The 17087-nt window shown below is 40.9% G+C and overlaps 1 protein-coding gene across 1 annotated transcript in view; it reads right to left on the bottom strand.

The window, feature by feature from the left end:
• The window catches only part of LOC124611879 (putative serine protease K12H4.7), a 118379-nt gene extending 112957 nt beyond the window's left edge, over positions 1–5422 (bottom strand). The window contains exon 1 of the mRNA XM_047140281.1: positions 5106–5422. The gene's annotated coding sequence lies outside the window, so the exon portion shown is untranslated. The remainder of the gene's footprint in view (positions 1–5105) is intronic.
• Between the last annotated feature and the right edge of the window lie 11665 nt (positions 5423–17087).

Below are 17087 nucleotides of genomic sequence, written 5' to 3'. Positions count from 1 at the left end.
ATCTGCAAAAAGTACTGTTGTCCCTTTAGTTATTTTTTCTGACAAATCATTAAAATAAAGAATGAAAAGAATTGGCCCAAGGACTGACCCTTGAGGAACTCCATATGTAATGTTTTGTGAATTACTGTAAAAATTACAATTTTTTGTGTTTTTATGTATTTGTATTTTATTTGAGTGATCTGTTGACGGTCATGAAGGTAGAAATGTATCCACTTATTTGGCAGGCCTCGTATTCCATAATAGCTTCTGCAACAGAGTATTATGATCAATTACATCGAAGGCTTTACTAAGGTCAAGAAATATGCCAGACACATGTTGCTTATTATCTACTGCAGTTAGAATTTCATTTAAGAAGGTATAAATAGCTGACTGTGTTGATCTGCCAGTTCTGAATCCATATTGTGCATCACTTATTATGTTTTCTTTATTTACAAAGGCTGTCAGCCATCTAAGAAATAGTTTTTCAAGAATTTTACCAAAGCCTGACAATACTGATACAGGTCTATAGTTTGCAGCTTCATGTTTGTCCCCTTTCTTGTACAGTGGTGTCACTTTTGCCATTTTCAGATTTTTCGGGAATATACCACTCACGAATGACGAATTGAAAATATCTGTTGGTGGTTCTATGATAGATGTTACACTTGCTTTGATGATAATATCGTGTATTTCATCAGTACCTGCTGAATACTTATTGGGTAGCCTTTTTATAATGACAGATAATTCCTCAGGTGTTGTTGGAGACATGAATAGGGTTCTTGTAAGAATTTTTGTATCCGACTGGAGTGTATTGCTGTCTGGTTGTGAGTTGTAATGTTTGGTAATCAGGTGGTGTGCAACATTAGAAAAGTAGTTGTTAAATTTATTAGCCACTACTGTGGCAATGTTAAGTTGTTTAGAATGTTTTAACCCTACAGTGCATAGTGGTGCATATATGCCCTGTCACATAGTTTCCACAGACATTATAAAGCAGCAACAATTTTTCAAGCTCTATCCTAGCAGCAGTGATACATTGCTGAAATTCCACTTTCGATTGTTGCTTACATTATTGGCAATTTTCACTTTGTTAGTCTTCCATGAGGTGTAATCCTTGATGATGACATTGTACAGACAGTGTTGAGTGTTTGAATAATCAATAATCATTGTTTTAGCTAGAGGTAAGCACTAAAACATTATGTTTTGATGGCCTAATTTGTATATTTTATATACTAACAAGACTGAATCTTCTATCCTTCAATTCTGGATATTCATAAGCTTCCGAAATTGCTTTTGTTATAGGTTAATAAACTACTGCATAAAATGATCCAAGAGGTCCCTTCACCCAGCTACTTTAGTGGATGAGGTGGAGTTGATTGTCTTAAGTCTATTATGACAGAAGTCAACTACAATCAGTTAAGGAAATGTCACCAATGGACAAGGAGGTTCTATGGCATAGTCTGGGTTTGATTTTACTGAAGATGCCGAAATTTGTCCATACCATAATGTCTTGTTGATGACAAAATTTCAGTTCCTGCAGAAGACTTACTGCAACACATTTGGTAAAGAAAAACACACAACCAAGAAGGCTTTACGACCAGTGACCATTGTAATGTCTGATAGATTGAAGTTACTAACATTTTTAAACCTGGTGAGAAAATCTGTACCAAATGTAGACAAGAAGTGGCCCAAAAAGAATCATCCTGCCAGGATAAGTGAGAATCACCATCCACTGAAGACATGTATGTTTTTGATGCTTGCTTTACTGCTAATACTTCATTATCATCACTTAGTGAGTCACCATTAAAGGTTCAACAGATCAGAAAAAGGGATTCAATGGGATACATAAAGCGTAAAGTTCTGAAAGCCCAAAGTAGCATTACTAAGATAATTGTCACAGCTGCTGCTGTGAGCCAAGTAGATTTTGCTGCAATACTGGTAAATATTTTTCAACAGTGCCAAAAATTTAAAGATATGGGTATCATAATTGAAGAACTTAATCTTAAGCTTCAGACTTCAAGAAATTGTCGTAAAGTTCAAATTTTGACCCTGGCAACAAATAGCTGGACTAATGAAAAAATGGCTAAAGAATTTGCTAAAATGGAGAAGAAGTCAAGGAAACTAAAGATAGAAGACGGGATTTTGGCAACACGAGCAAACCGAAAAGGAAAAAAGCTCAATGAATGGGAAAAAGATTTACAAATAGAAACATCTGCTCCTCTGAAACCTGAAAGAAATGTACATTGGTCATTGTGAAGAATATGGAAATCAATTTAGCTTCTCAAAATGTTTAGAGTTCAGGCCGAAATGGTGTACTACAGTTGATGCTTCTATGTATATATGTGATTCATCAAAATGGCAAATTAATGTTGGCTTCAGAAACATCCATCCAAGATGACAACAGAGTTTTGAGAAAAAAAAAAAACACTGTATGCAGTTTGGAATCAAAAGATTGTATGTTGCAATGTTGTGAGGAATGTAGATGTTTTTAAAGAATATGACCCTGAAGAAACTATGTAATATCACCAACAGGTCTGTACTGATGCGCGCGCGCGCGCACACACACACACACACACACACACACACACACACAGGAGACATGTCAGAACTGTTGAAGATTTCTTGGAGACACTGATTTTGAAAATTATCGGTTTAAGAAGCCATCACTTTGTGTCAAAACACTAAAGTTGATACCTTAAGCAGCTACAGAGAAATCTTGCAGAAAATGAATAAATTATATTGATGTATCTTGCTGACAATTATTCATTTCTTGTTGAAGATGCTGTGCAATGATTTTACTCAGAGAAGGCCACATTACATCCATTTGTTATCTATTTTGGTGGCAAAGAATGTCAAAATATTAGCATTTGTATGATCAGTAAGTGGCTCCTTCATGATACAATTGCTGTCTATGCCTTTGAAATAAAGTTAATACCATATTAAACATGAACAAGATGATGTCATCAACAGCTTAATGCACCCACATGGTTTTGCTCATTCCTTCCACTGGCCAGCTGCTAAAGGCACCTGCTGGATCACTGAGCAACATATTTTCACGACTTTAGAAGCACAATCATTATCATCGTCATCATCATCAGGGAGACAATACAGCTTTCCTCAAACTGTCCTCGACGAACTTGTAGAACTATTCAACCCAAAATGGAACTGACTCTCATGTTTTTGTTTTGCAAATTTGCTGTGTTGTCTATTATACTTGTTTTATGACACATGTTAAATTAATGTTTGAAACTGATTTATATACTCAAAGAAAAGTAACTGTGGGACATTATGAGCAAAATCTTTCACTTTTCAATCTTCTCGATGAGCTAAAATAATAACTTTTGAAATACATTCTTACCCATCAATAAACTAGATCACAAATTAAACCACGTAGCTTTGAAAGCTTAAAGCATGCTCTCTCTAGGTGTGGCAAGAAAAAGAGGATTGAACAAGACACAGTTGAGATATTGCCCCCCCCCCCCCCCCCCTCCCAAACATATTCTAAAATTTGAATGTACAAAATTTTGGCAACTTTGCAAATGCATATCTTTTCTTGTAGGCATCCAATGCTAGTTGAATTTGATCCATATATAAACATCGTAGGTAGGTGTGATTGGTTCATATGAATAGTAGTAGTGTTCAGCCAAACCTTGGCTCTCAGAAGAGCAAGACAAATTTTTGAGCCAGTTTAGAGGATTGTGTATATCCTGAAGTGCTGTATGCAAGTGAAACCTTGGTACTTAATAGAAAAGGCAATCTGAAGAACATTCTTGAAGGAGGAAAGAAAGATTATGAGGAAAATGCTGGGGCCAGATAAAACAGACGAGGGGTACAGACTCAAATTGTGCAGAGCAACAGAAGAACTGTCCAACCTTGCTGCAAATATCAGGAAACGAAGATTGAAATTCTATGGACGCATTCATAGACTCCCATCTTCAAGGCTAATGCACAAGATTTTGACATACATTGCAAAACTGAAGAAAATTCCATGGACAGAAGAAGTCAAATATGACTTGGAAAAGTCACAGATAGGAACATCGGACATACTAGACAGGAAACTTGACAGTCAGAAGATAAATAGATGGGTAGTAAAGCCAGTGAATGAAGTCCCTAAAAGATCAGGTACCAAGTGGTCAGAAGAAAGCACATAGCGAAATAATCAATGTAATGCATGATCCAACAGGGTCCACACACACATAAAAATAAAAATAATAATAATGATATATTTAGGTGCGGCTAAATGCCAAATTTTAGACATGATGTGATTCAACATAAAAGTTGTCTTTGTGTATTAAAGTGAATGACCAAATGTGTGCCAGAACTTTTAAAAAAAAAGTCTAGCAAACTTGGTACATTAGTATTTTTGTATGTGATGCGAAGATGAGTAGCCTCTCTTTAAAAGCCCCTAGAAGTTCAATCACTGCAGATACTGAACTGAAATTTGGCACATAAGAATCAAAGACCTTATGGAACCTTCACACCAAATTTCATTAGATTTGGAGACGGTCGAGAGGGCCCCTGGTCCCGTTGATATAGAATGACCATACTGTAGTTTTTGGTTGTTAGACAATTTTCCAATGCAGTTATGGAACCATGTTTTCATTTTAACAATTCAAAGTGGCTGAGGACCCAGAAGCAAAAGACTCCGAGTAAATTTGATGAACAAGAAAATCAGTAACGAAGGAGAGAGGTTTACACATTTTTTATTTATAGTATATTTCAATGATACAGGTAGCGCTACAGAGTTTTCACTCTCTACATTAAACGATCTGACTCAAAACTTAAAAAAAAAAAAAAAAAAAAAGTACACCGACAGTTGCCGACAGCAACCCTTAGAAACCAAAGTTATTGACGCTGGACAGCGTTGTGATTACATGTAATCATAGTTTCGTCGAAATAGATTAAATGCACCGTTGCGTATCTGTGTTTTAGGCGATATTAATAACAGACAAGTATTCGAACTCAATTGAGCTATAAAGATGAAGTAATGAAGTGTCATTTCATCCTTTCCTATTTACAGTAATCTGAGTCAAAATTACTACTAGCTGCAAATAATTTGGAAACAGTCACTCACTACAAAAGTTCTTATTACTTAAAAGTAATTGTTATCACGCGACGGTTTTCCTGCTTACCACTTAAGTAATGTTTTTGCCAGCACTGCATCAGCGGACACAAAATAATTCACTTTTCCTACAGCTTACTTTCATCAGATTGTAACTTCGACGATATATAACACGACGAAATATTTTCTGTTATTTGCTGTTTACACTTCCATCACACTCAAATGTCACATGTCATACACAAACAGCGATGCAAAGGTCTTCGACGACTTGTCAAGTGTAAATATATACTTTGTGAGTTTGATACCATATCGTTTCCACCACGGCAGCGAACAAAGTTCGTTGCGCAAACTATATTTGTGTGGTTATCACTCTTCCGTGATGTTACGGATTCCACAGTCCACATTTACAATCGAAGTTGCAATGCAGAACGTTTATATTTAGATTTGAAATATTTATGTATAATATCTACATGTTGATCATGTCGGAGATGGGTACCTATAGGCCCGGATCTAGGGCGGCAATTTCATCATGGGACTCCAAATTCGTATTCTTGAAAAAAGTGTCTAGCATCCAGTGTATGTTGGTAAATCGATGGTTCATATGATTTTGAAACGCATCACTTGGTCTTTGGACATTTTTTTGAATACATTCTAAGTTGATATTTTAATGAACCATAAGCTGATTTTTGAATGCGTGCATAGTGTACGTGATGTCTCTGCCAGGGAAATCACGTCGCATCTAGAAATGAAGAACTTCCCCACAGACAAAATGGAATGAGGCTATACACGCTGAGTCGAATTAAACCGCATGCCAATCGCTGTTCGTTTATGTGATTGATTACGCGTGTTAACGATATATGTTGTTATAATTAATAGGGAAATCCATAGATTCATACTAACAGAGTGGAAATAGACGACTAACAGAAATAACCGCTAAGAAAGAATACATATTATCTTCTCGGTGTATCTAAGAAAATGAAATTCTGAAAGAAAATTTTTACCAGATCGCTACACTACTAAGGGCCAGTTGTACAGTCCTTGGCTGTCAGCCACTTAATTCCATTCTCGGAATAGCGCAGGAAGCGTGTTGTAGCAACACGTAATAATGCCTAACCAGAGAATAAATGTGAGATAACTAAACCAGTGATTCTAGCAGGGTTAGTGAAGTTAAGCAGAGAATAAGTTTTGACAGTGGCATGAGTAGTTAGAGAATTACTAATGACAAGCTTGGTTGTTAGAACGAGGAAGGACAAGAGACAGGGATGTTACACAAATTATATGGAAGAATATGATGAATACAAATTTACATAAAAATTTCGTACTACTGCTATTTTTCGATCTCTTCCTTGGGAAACTGGAGCGTATGAATGAAATGTGAAACTATTTCCTGACATATAACTTTTTGCTTGTAATAGGCCTTTTATGCGTTTAATATTGGTACTTCATCAATTATATGTCATGTTATTTATGTAAATGAGATGGATAAAAACCACCATTTGTGTCAAAACAGTCTCGCTTATTTGGTGGGAGTTACAATTCCTGCAATATTAGAAGGCCTATTTCGTTTTATCTGGCAGACAGTGACAAAGTAGACATCATCAAATCGAGGAACCGCACTACTCTTGGCTACTATTCATATTTCAGTAGTAGACAACGCCATTTTGGTTTTTCACGTTGCAAAACGTTTGATAAACTTTTAATTGTTGCTGGCTTGGCGGCAGTATTTGAAGAGGGAGGCAAGCTGGTGGTGTTGCCTTGCATTTTAGTGTCCACAGGCGATGTTCCGGAGCATGTGATAGTGTAAGACACGTCTGTAATGGTGAATATACCATCTGCTGAAAAGTGAGAGATGAGTTCCAACATGTCAACTTCTGGTGGGACAGGAATGGTGTGCATGAAACTGTGTGTGATGGTGCTTGCACCCGACCACCTGTCTGTACAGGTAGCGGTAACCACGGGGTCAGTATGGTGTAATATGTCAGATATGTTGTCAAGCGGAAATTCTTGGAGATTCATATGTACTTGGAAATTGATTAATGGAAATAAAAGAGGTGGTAGGGCGAGGAGTACCTGTTGTGGCAGGTCGGGTAAAGTCCACAATTGTGTAAGCCAGTCCACTGACATTTGTTTTTTATTTTCCAGTTGTTTGTTTTCCTGGTCTGACGTTAAGGTGGCCAGACAAACAAATCTGGCAATACATCTGTTGACGAAAGTTTTTGGTACTGTCTCAGTTGATACATCGGAAATGGCCATGGTCTCTATTCCTTGTTCTATCTATCACTGACAGAATGTAATGGTAACCATGTGATTCGGACAGTGGCCTATGATGTCAGTGTGGGTGTACTGGAATCGTCACTTTGGAATAGAGAATTTAACAAAGGGGGGGGGGGCTGTATGTAGCGGCCAGTTTTTGCCTGCTGGCACAGAATGCAAGATCTGGCACAATCCTTTTTAATTTTATGCCAGATAAACAGTTCCATGATGAGGTGTGCAAGGTTGTGTAGAAGGTCCAAATTTGTGGTGCGATACAGCTCTGGGACGACTGGTTGGACCTGTCCATTCGAAACATCACACCAAATTTGTTTGGAAGCGCCTGGTAGCGTGTGTTGCAATTGAAGTCCGCTGTCTGGTTTGTTAAACAAGCTGTGGAGATCGGCATCTGTGGCTTTTGCATCTGTGATCCTATCAAAGTCCATCTGGGCAGAGATAGCCTTGATATGGGGAATGCCACAATAGGATAGGCACCTTTGGTGTATCGCACGTTGGTAGTGAACTATGCTGTGAAATACAGGTGGTAAAATCTCCTGGGTGCACTATCCGCCGACAGGTTGCGGAATATGTCTGTCAATGGGGGATCGTCTGTATATATGGCAAGGGGTCTCCCCTCAACATCATCTTCAAAATGACGAACTACTTCATATATGACAAGTAGTTTGCATCAAATGTAGACAATTTTTTCTGTTTGTTGGTAAGTTTGCATGAGAAAAACCTGAGTGCCTCAGTGATTCCACCGATCTCATGCTGTGAAGCAGCCCTGATCGCGTTGACTTTAGCATTAGCTGTGATAATTAGATGTGCATCGGGTGATAGTTGGGCGAGGGTCATGGCATGTGACAAATGTTCTTTTATTTTTTCAAAGGCCATCTGCATTTTCAGTGTCCAATCGAGGCATCATTTACCAAATGTATTCTTGCTGTGCAATGCTTGTGTGAGTGGTAGTAAAGTCTCAATGGCATGCGACAATTGGTCCCTCTAGAAATTTATGACCCCCAAAAACCTACACAGCTCTTGGTAGTTTGGTAGTTGTTGGGAAGTGAGAGGAGACATATCTTTTCAATTTTCACTGGAGTAGGATGCACCCCAGATGAATCGATGTGGTGCCTGACAAAGGGCACATGGGTTTGCTGAAGATGGCACTTGTCATTGTTTATCATGACGCTGTGGGAGACCAGCTTATCAAGGATGATATGCAGGTGGTCGTCGTGGTCTTGCTGGTTTTTTACATCATCTAAATAGGCGTACGAAAAAGGCAAATGCTGTCAATAAATCATTGCCACTTCTCTTCCGCGTTTTTTAATCCATACGAAATATAGAGCAACTCAGAGAGACTGAATGGCCCGATTATAACAGTTTTTGGTATGTCTTTGGCCGCCTTCGGAATCTGCAGGTATGCTGTTTTGCATTGATGACACCGAAAATTTTTGCCCCAGCCAAGACATGGGAAAAATTGTGCAAGTTCGGAGTGGGTAACTGTCAATGACTGCACAGACTTTGAGGTAGCGGTAGCTACCACATAGGCGCCAAATACTGTTTTTTTTTTCTTTTAGGAAATAGTTTAATTGGGTAGGTCCAAGCACTGTCTGATGGCCTGACCATGCCAGTTTGCAAAAGTTCCCCGGCTGCAGCTTTAGCCACTTTACGTTTGTAAGGAACGAGACGACACAGGCAGTGTCAGACAGAGGGACCTGGTGTGGTTGTAATTTGGTGAATTGTACCATCCAGCAAGGCACAGATTGTGTGTGCTCTAGAGGGAGAGCATGGAGTGAGTCCATCGCTGTTAACATCATACAGCATTGTCTTAGTAGCACAATTTAGTGGGGAGTGTGATGCTTCACTACCCTGAGAAGTGTCTATAGTAGTGGTGCCACGGTAGTGATCGGTGTCAAGATGATGAAGGTCATCGAGATGCTGTTGAACTGCCTCTGGTGATACAGTGGGGTCCACAATTTGTCTCCTAATTGTTTGTTGTGGAGGCTCATGACCTCATTGTCATATATAATGATGAGTACTTGGCTGCCTTTACACATAGCTGGTTGAAGAGTCATTCGCTTTGTAGTTTCAGGTCGATTGGTGTCTTGAGCAGTGGTAGTGTAATCGAGGGCATGACGTGCTGGCAAGTAATGTATCACTGACTACACTACAGATCGGCTGCTGGCCATCCCATCTTAATAGGAGAGTGAAATTTAAATCCAGCAATAGTTGGTAGTGCCAGAAGAAATTGGCTCTCAGGACTGGTTCAACTGTCTCTGCCACTAGGAATGTCCAAAGTATTAGTATATCTGTTCCGAGGTTAGGCACGTGTATGCAGTTCCAGAAACTGTGCTTGCAGTGTCATTGGCCATGCGCAGTTGCAGTGACAATGGCGACAGTGCACCAGTTGCGAGAACAGGTAGTACTGTCGGCAACCACCTGCCCATTATGCCCATTAAAATGCTGCATTGGTGCTGTTCTGTCGTGGAGTGCAGAAGCATCACGTTATGAAGAGCAGCCTGGTGCGTCTCCATCAGTTTGGTGTTCTAATTTGGGTAGGTGCAGGGTTGTCTGCAGCGCTGTGCATCCTTCCCAGATCTGGTGTCAAATGAGCAGTATCTTTGCTGTGTGTTGGGAGTGGAAGTAGGTGATACACTTGGTCAGAGCGCGTTTTGTTTATACATAGAGTAGGGGCAGTGGCCAACTGAGGAGGCAACAACCTTGGCTCTTACAGTAGGCGACTGGTATACACTGGAGCTGTGAAAGACGCTCAGGGTAGTAGAGAGGGGGGAGGGGGCACAATCCGGTTTGAGTCAGTCTGACTGTCACAGGCAGTTCATGGCCGTACAGAATGTTGCTGCAGCTCGTCCGGGATCGTGGTAAATCTGATTCGGTGTAGGCATGCTAGGTGTCGACTGCAGTGTAGCGTTGTTGTTTGTTGGTTAGAATGCAGTGTTGTGAAAGTGTCTGCATTCGGTCAGTGAGACGAAGCTTAAATTCCAGAGGTGCCTGGCTGCGGAGGGTAGCTGTGCAGCCTAAGGCACCTTGCCACAGTTCGTCTGCCTGCCCCTGTCGGAGGTTTGAATCCTCCCTCAAACATGGGTGTGCTTGTGTTGTTCTTAGCACATGTTAGTTTAAGTTAGATTAAGTAGTCTGTAAGACTAGGGACCGATGACCTCAGAAATTTGGTCACATAGGAACTTACCACAAATTTCAATTTCCAGAGGTGCCTCCTCATACACTAAAATCGCTGTTTGCATGTTCTCTGGCAGTTTTAGGAGCCAAAGTGCCCATCACGCACGATCATTGGATCAATTAGAGCTCGCAGGCGGCGCAAGAGCGAAGACGTCGTGCTGTTGCCCAAAGTAGTCTCGTTGATGACGAGATGTAGCTGCTCTTCAGGCGTGCCTCTTAGTCACTGTAATAATAATAATAATAATGGCGTGTGATAAGGGCCTCCCGTCGGGTAGACCGCTCGCCTGGTGCAAGTCTTTCGATTTGACGCCATTTCGGCGGCTTGCGCGTCGATGGGGATGAAATGATGATGATTAGGACAACACAACACCCAGTATCTGGGCGGAGAAAATCTCCGACCCAGCCGGGAATCGAACCCGGGCCCTTAGGATTGACAGTCTGTCGCGCTGACCACTCAGCTACCAGGGGCGGACTTAGTCGTTGTAGCAGTAGTGTCTTGAGTGTTTCGTATCTGTGTAGAACCGAAACGCTCAAAATCAAGTCGCTGATAAAGGTAGCAGTATCCCTGAGGTGGTTAAGAAGAGTGGCGAACTTCTCGTTGTCCATAATTATGCCACTGGCTGACATCAAACATTCGCTGAAGGCAACCACATCGCGGGAGAATCCTCTCGGAACAACGGTAGTTTCGGACGGTGGTGGGCGGTATGGTGGCCGTCAGTGGTTTTGGTTGTAAAGCATCATCGCAAGGAAGGTGCGGCACTGCACGGGAAACGCGGGAGGCGCACAGCGTCGGTGCGCGAGACGGTAGGAAATGCCATTCGACATAGGGAGGTCCATGATCAGGCGATTCATGTCGTGGTATGGGTGGCGTGGGCTTCAAGAGGGGATGTGTATAGAACTCGGGTGGCTGTTCGAAGAACGGCTGGGTGTGTGAGTGAAGCTCCGGGGCCAACGCCGTAGGCACGACTTTCGCAATATCAGATGTCTGAGACGGCAGAAAATGTATGTGAGAGTTCGCCTGAGGTCATGGCACAGTAAAGAAGGAAGGCCTGCTCCATTTATTATCCAGCGGCGCAGGCGGTGTCTCTTGGAGTTCGTGCGGACGTGCAGTCGTCCGCGACGCGGCTGACGCGGGTGTGACATCACTTGAACAGGGAGACAGCGGTATCTGACTTTGCCGAGACGAAGTCGTGAAAAACGCGTTCTCGTAGTCCATAGTTAGTTTGGTGCTGGGTGTGGGCGATGCACATGCAAAGCACAGTGCTGGATCAGAAGCGAGTCGGTTGTGATGCACGGCATGGCTGGCATAGCTGGCACGGCTGGGATATGAGTGACGTCATGGTCTATATCGCGGAAATGGTGCTTAGTCGCAACGGTCGAAACCACATTTGGAAAATCGGAATACACAGGTACTGAAAGATGGTGTAAGCTTTGATCCTGCAGTCCACTGGTAGATGGGTGACGAAACAGAGGGATGGAGTCCTATGGTGTGGGCCATTGTTGTTCAACCATAACCGCACTTTGGGAGGTGTTCGTATGATTCAGGTCGTTAAAGTGAGTGTCATAACGCTCATAATCACTAGCACTGGAACACGAGATGTCTTGACCTTTGCAAAGGTCGAAGGCACTTAGATTAATGTTTGTTACTGAGGCAAGTGGCCAATGTTTATTGTGATACCCTGCAGCTCATTTGTCTGAAGTACCAGGAATAGATTCAGTCGGTGCACATCTGGATTGTTTATCGTGAAGTCACTCGTTAAATTCGACACTCGTCGTGGCACAGTTCGCTGCTAGACATCGTCGAAGATGCGAGGCTGGCCCGAAGACGTGGCGAACAATGAAGGCATTATCGCCATGTCGTTCGCCACTGTAGTATGTAGTATCCTCCAAGCCTTGGCATGTATTTTTGATGTTGCACACGGAATGTTCGTGGAATTCACGAGCCCTTGTTGAGAAATGTTACGCCACCGCAAGCATTTACATGTTCATAATTCATTACTTATTCCCATTTGGCGACATATCTATGGTACTGAAGGCGCTGTCAAGAAGAAACCACTTTTTTCCTCATTTAAAAACTCTCTTCGGTAGTTGAACACTCTTCTCTGTCTTGTTAACCATTTTACACCACAGAGAAATTATCATAGATTTTTGAAACTGTTTTCTTATTTTCTAGATTTACTACCAATTCTTACAGATAATGTTTCCCTCTAATAATAATTTTTAATGGTTCTACCCAACTATGGAGCACGTCTGGACTGAATACACAACTTCTTTTACTCTTTCCATTTCTGTATCTCTTCATCTATCCGATGTCTTTCTTACGCCATTCTTCTGCCCATCCTGTAGTGTATCGATGCTGCTTCTCGAGAAATTTATAATTGTTAATTAATATTCAGAATTTTGTTACTCTTGAAAGATCTCCTCATATACATCAATTGCCTATAGATCTTAATGAATTTCTATAAGCGAATCGCTTCATTTCTTCCTCGAACGAGACAAGTTCAGAATTTTCCTTGTGAGGGTTTGCATAAAACTGTAATAGCTGTCTCCTGCTTGTGTTCATCCACTTTACATTTTCACATTTGGGTCCCATTCTCTTTCTCAGAACTTCTGCCTTGTGTTTTGATTATTTTTATTTGAGGTCAGTCACAAGTTACGATTCTTACAATATGTCTTTATCTATATGCATATTCTGTAAACCACAATGAAGAGCTTGTCAGAGGATAATTTTCAGTGTATTAGCTGTTGGGTTTTTTGCTCATTCAGGTACAGAGCACAAATAGAAAGATTGCTTAAATGCCTCTGCATGTGTGTGTGTGTGTGTGTGTGTGTGTGTGTGTGTGTGTCAAATAGTCTAATCTTGTCTTCTGTGTTCCTACAGTAGCAATACATAGGGGGAAGTAACATATTTCTAGGTTTGTCCCTTAATATTGGTTCTTGAAACTTTGTAAGTAGACTTTCACAGGGTAGTTGATATCTATCTCTAAGTACTTGCTAGTTAAGTTTTATGAACATGTCTGTGACATAGTCTGTCGATCAAACAAACTCATAATTGTTCTTGCTTCACATCATCTATTCGTCCTATCTGCTATAAGTCTGTACCGTCTCTGGGTCAGAGTGCCCTATCTTTGACTCTTATTTCTTTGAACTGCTTTTGTTCTATGCCTTCTCTTGGCGCACAACATGTGTTCTGCCATGTTTGTTCTTTCTGTCTCTGTGTTCAATAAATGTATATACAGTTCTTAGTGTGTGTTCTACTGACCAACCATATGTCATAACCACAAGTCACATAAAATTCAGTGATATTCTAGGATGGGTCAAAAGGATTTTGTAAGCTACCTTCTTTGTTGACTGATCACATTTTCCAAGTACGCTGCCAGTTAACCAAAGTCTGTGCCCTATTTTAGTTATAGTTTAGCCTATGTGATCATTCCACTTCATATTCCCATAAACTGCTACATCTATTTGTTTGTATGTGTTGAATGATTCCAGCTGCAGCTGATTAATACTGTACTTATGGGATACTACGATTATTCAAAAATGGTTAAAATGACTCTAAGCACTATTGAACTTAACATCTGAGGTCATCAGTCCCCTAGGCTTAGAACTACTTAAACCTAACTAACCTAAGGACATCACACGCATCCATGCCCGAGGCAGGATTCTAACCTGTGACCCTAGCAGCAGCGCCGTTCTGGACTGAAGCGCTTAGAACCACTCGGCCACAGCGGCCTTTTTTTATTTTCGTGAAGAGCACAGTTTTATATTTTGGAATATTTGAAGAGAGTTGCCAATTTTCGAGTATGTTTGAAATTCTAACGTGATCTGACTGAATGTTTGAGCAGCTCCTGTTATTAGATGTACTTCATTATAGATATCTGCATCTGTAAAACATCTGTTACATCATCATTTCACATCAACAGCAGGAGTCCCAAAAAATTTCCGTTGTGCTAGCCTGAACTCAATTTTAATCTGAAATATTTCTGCTAACCTCTCCACAGATGAGATATACTGCAGGAATGAATTGTGAGAAACTTATTCAGCTGCTAAATTAAACAGTTTTATTCACTATTGTTTCAGTCTTCATGGACATCTTCAGGTACCTGAATGTACACAAAAAAAAAAGAAACAGTAAGTAGCTGACAATTAGTATATTAAAACTGTAAAAGCACACAGAAAGTTATGTGGTAAAATACCAAAGTTGAAAATCATAATATATCATTGTCAGATTGATTTCTATCAGTGTCACAATTTGATTTTGCAATTCGCAACTGCACGTCCAGTCATCGACGTTGCTCTACGAGATGATGTTGGTTTGTCCGCTTTTCGGGGAGCTTGGCTGTGGCTGCATCCTCCAGTGTCCCTGACAGCGTTGTTCACTTGCCCAGCTGGGCACTTCCATGGCCTCCATGAGTCGTCTTTTCAGCGGCCATGCAACGACTGCTGTTGTATTTGTCTGTGGTTTCCCACACCACTCTCACTAGCCAGTTTCCTTACATGCTCATGCTACAGAGTCGAGGCATGCATGCCTTTATCTGGCAGGGCCTGCTGGGCAGCTGCAGCTTGTTTGCTGTGTTTGCCCCTTGCAGGCCACATCTTCTTTTGCCAAAATTCTCTGGTTTTACAGTTTCTTCTTGTTCATGGCGCCGATGCTGTCTGAGAAGACCTTGCATCCTCTCCACCATGCCACATGCTGGCCTCCACAACCAACACAGACAGTCAGGACGTTTTCTGTTGTTACAGATTCGCGAGTGAAGGTTTACTGCACGTCTGCCACTTCTTGGCACACATTTGCTATATTTTGTCACATGCCCAGGGTCCTGAGACCTGAATCACTGTGCCTCCACGTCCAGGTGCAATGGAAGAAGCTTAACCGTTAATTGGAAGCCTAAGACCTTTTTTACACTTTGCGATCTTCACCCTGAGTGGTTGGAGTGGGCTACTTGAGAGCTTGCAGAATGCTCTTTTCCACCGATTGGCGTACAAGTACAGTTTATTTATTTATACATTTTTGCATGGGTGCAATTAGTCATGCCTTACAAAATTTACATCATCATGCTTTTCAATACAAATAAAAAAAAATTAAAATTAACTTTACAATTTGGCATTTTATAACAAAAGGAATTAAACTGAAGGTTAAAACCTAACACACTGCTAATATTACTCATATTTTACAGGTTACAAAATTATTATGTTAGTATGTATGAAAGTGCCATATTTGGTTACATGTATAAATTAAATAAAATGCTTAATTGAATTGAGTAGATGTGTATAAGAAATAGGTATATTAAAATAAATTATCATTGGATAAGGTAAGTCATTAAGGAGAGTGAGTGCAAACATCTTTGGATATTGGTGGTACAGTCATGGTTGCTCACTTAGTTATGTATTACAGTGGATAGATACTGGTGTCATTTAAGTTACAATGATTTTTTTAACAAAATCATTATGGTTATAAATGGGTTTTCATTTTGGTTAGCTATATCCATTCACATTAGCTACTTTTCACTGTGGGTGAGGAGCAGTATTGGGGCACTTATAAGCATACACTTGTTTCTATACCTATCTTAGTTTTAGTGTGCTTAAATCTAGTGTTATAGTGTGTGTGTGTGTGTGTGTGTGTGTGTGTGTGTGTGTGTGTGTGTGTGTGTGCGCGCACGCTTGTGTGTGTATGTGTGTGTGTGTGTGTGTGTGTGTGTGTGTGTGTGTGTGTGTGTGTGTGTTTGTGTGTGTGTGTGTGTGTGTGAGAGAGAGAGAGAGATACACAGAGAGAGAGGAAGATTCTGTTCTATGGTGTGTTTTTCCTCTTTCTGCTGTGTATATGCCAGTGTGCTTGTAATTGTTCTGTTTTTGGTCTAGCTGAAGGGGTACTAATATTTCTCTTGGTAGAGGTTCCTTTGTGGTGGCGAGGTCTGGATTATCTTTAGTGGTGGTATGTGTGGGCTAATGTATCTGCTGGGTGTGTGTATTTGAATCTGGGCCGCCTGGTTAGTCGTGGTCATGTCGACAGAATTTCTTCCACGTCTTGTTGGTTAGTAAGAATGTGTTTGTCTCTAACTGGCTCTTAGTTTAGTTTGTAGGGTTTTCAGGGTTTCCACTTCTGTAACTTCATGTACGTCATTACTGGGTGCTTTGTACAAGCCATCGTTTAGTCGAACGTAGTCGTTCTGCTACTAATTTCTTGAATGCTTTCTAAGGGGGCAGTGTCATACTGTATTACTGATCTTATGTGCGTCTTCTATGTATGTATGACTGTTTGGTTGTGTCATATCAGTAGAGTAGTATATGAACCTGCCATATTAAGTTTTCTCTTGTCAGGTAGGTATGTTAAGCCCACTTTCTTGTTCAGGTGTTTGTCCAGAAACATGCCAAGGTGTGTGACAGTGTCGTTAAGTCTTAGTGGTGTGTTCCGGAGTGTCAACTGGATGTCGTCATTGGGCTGATATCGTTTTTTCGTCAGGTGTCTGTGTCTCAACAGGATTGTTTTGGATGGGTTTTGTCGGATTCTCCACCTAGCTATCCAGTCTTCAAATCGTTGCAGGCAGATCACTGTCTTCCACTGTGTAGTAATTGTTTTAAGTTCTGTGCACCAGTATGCTGTGTCGTC

Source organism: Schistocerca americana, chromosome 1 (assembly GCF_021461395.2).
Source record: "Schistocerca americana isolate TAMUIC-IGC-003095 chromosome 1, iqSchAmer2.1, whole genome shotgun sequence".
In the NCBI taxonomy this organism is placed as follows: domain Eukaryota; kingdom Metazoa; phylum Arthropoda; class Insecta; order Orthoptera; family Acrididae; genus Schistocerca; species Schistocerca americana.
The sequence above is the reverse complement of the archived record's forward strand: the minus strand, read 5'-3'. Positions and strand labels throughout refer to the sequence as shown.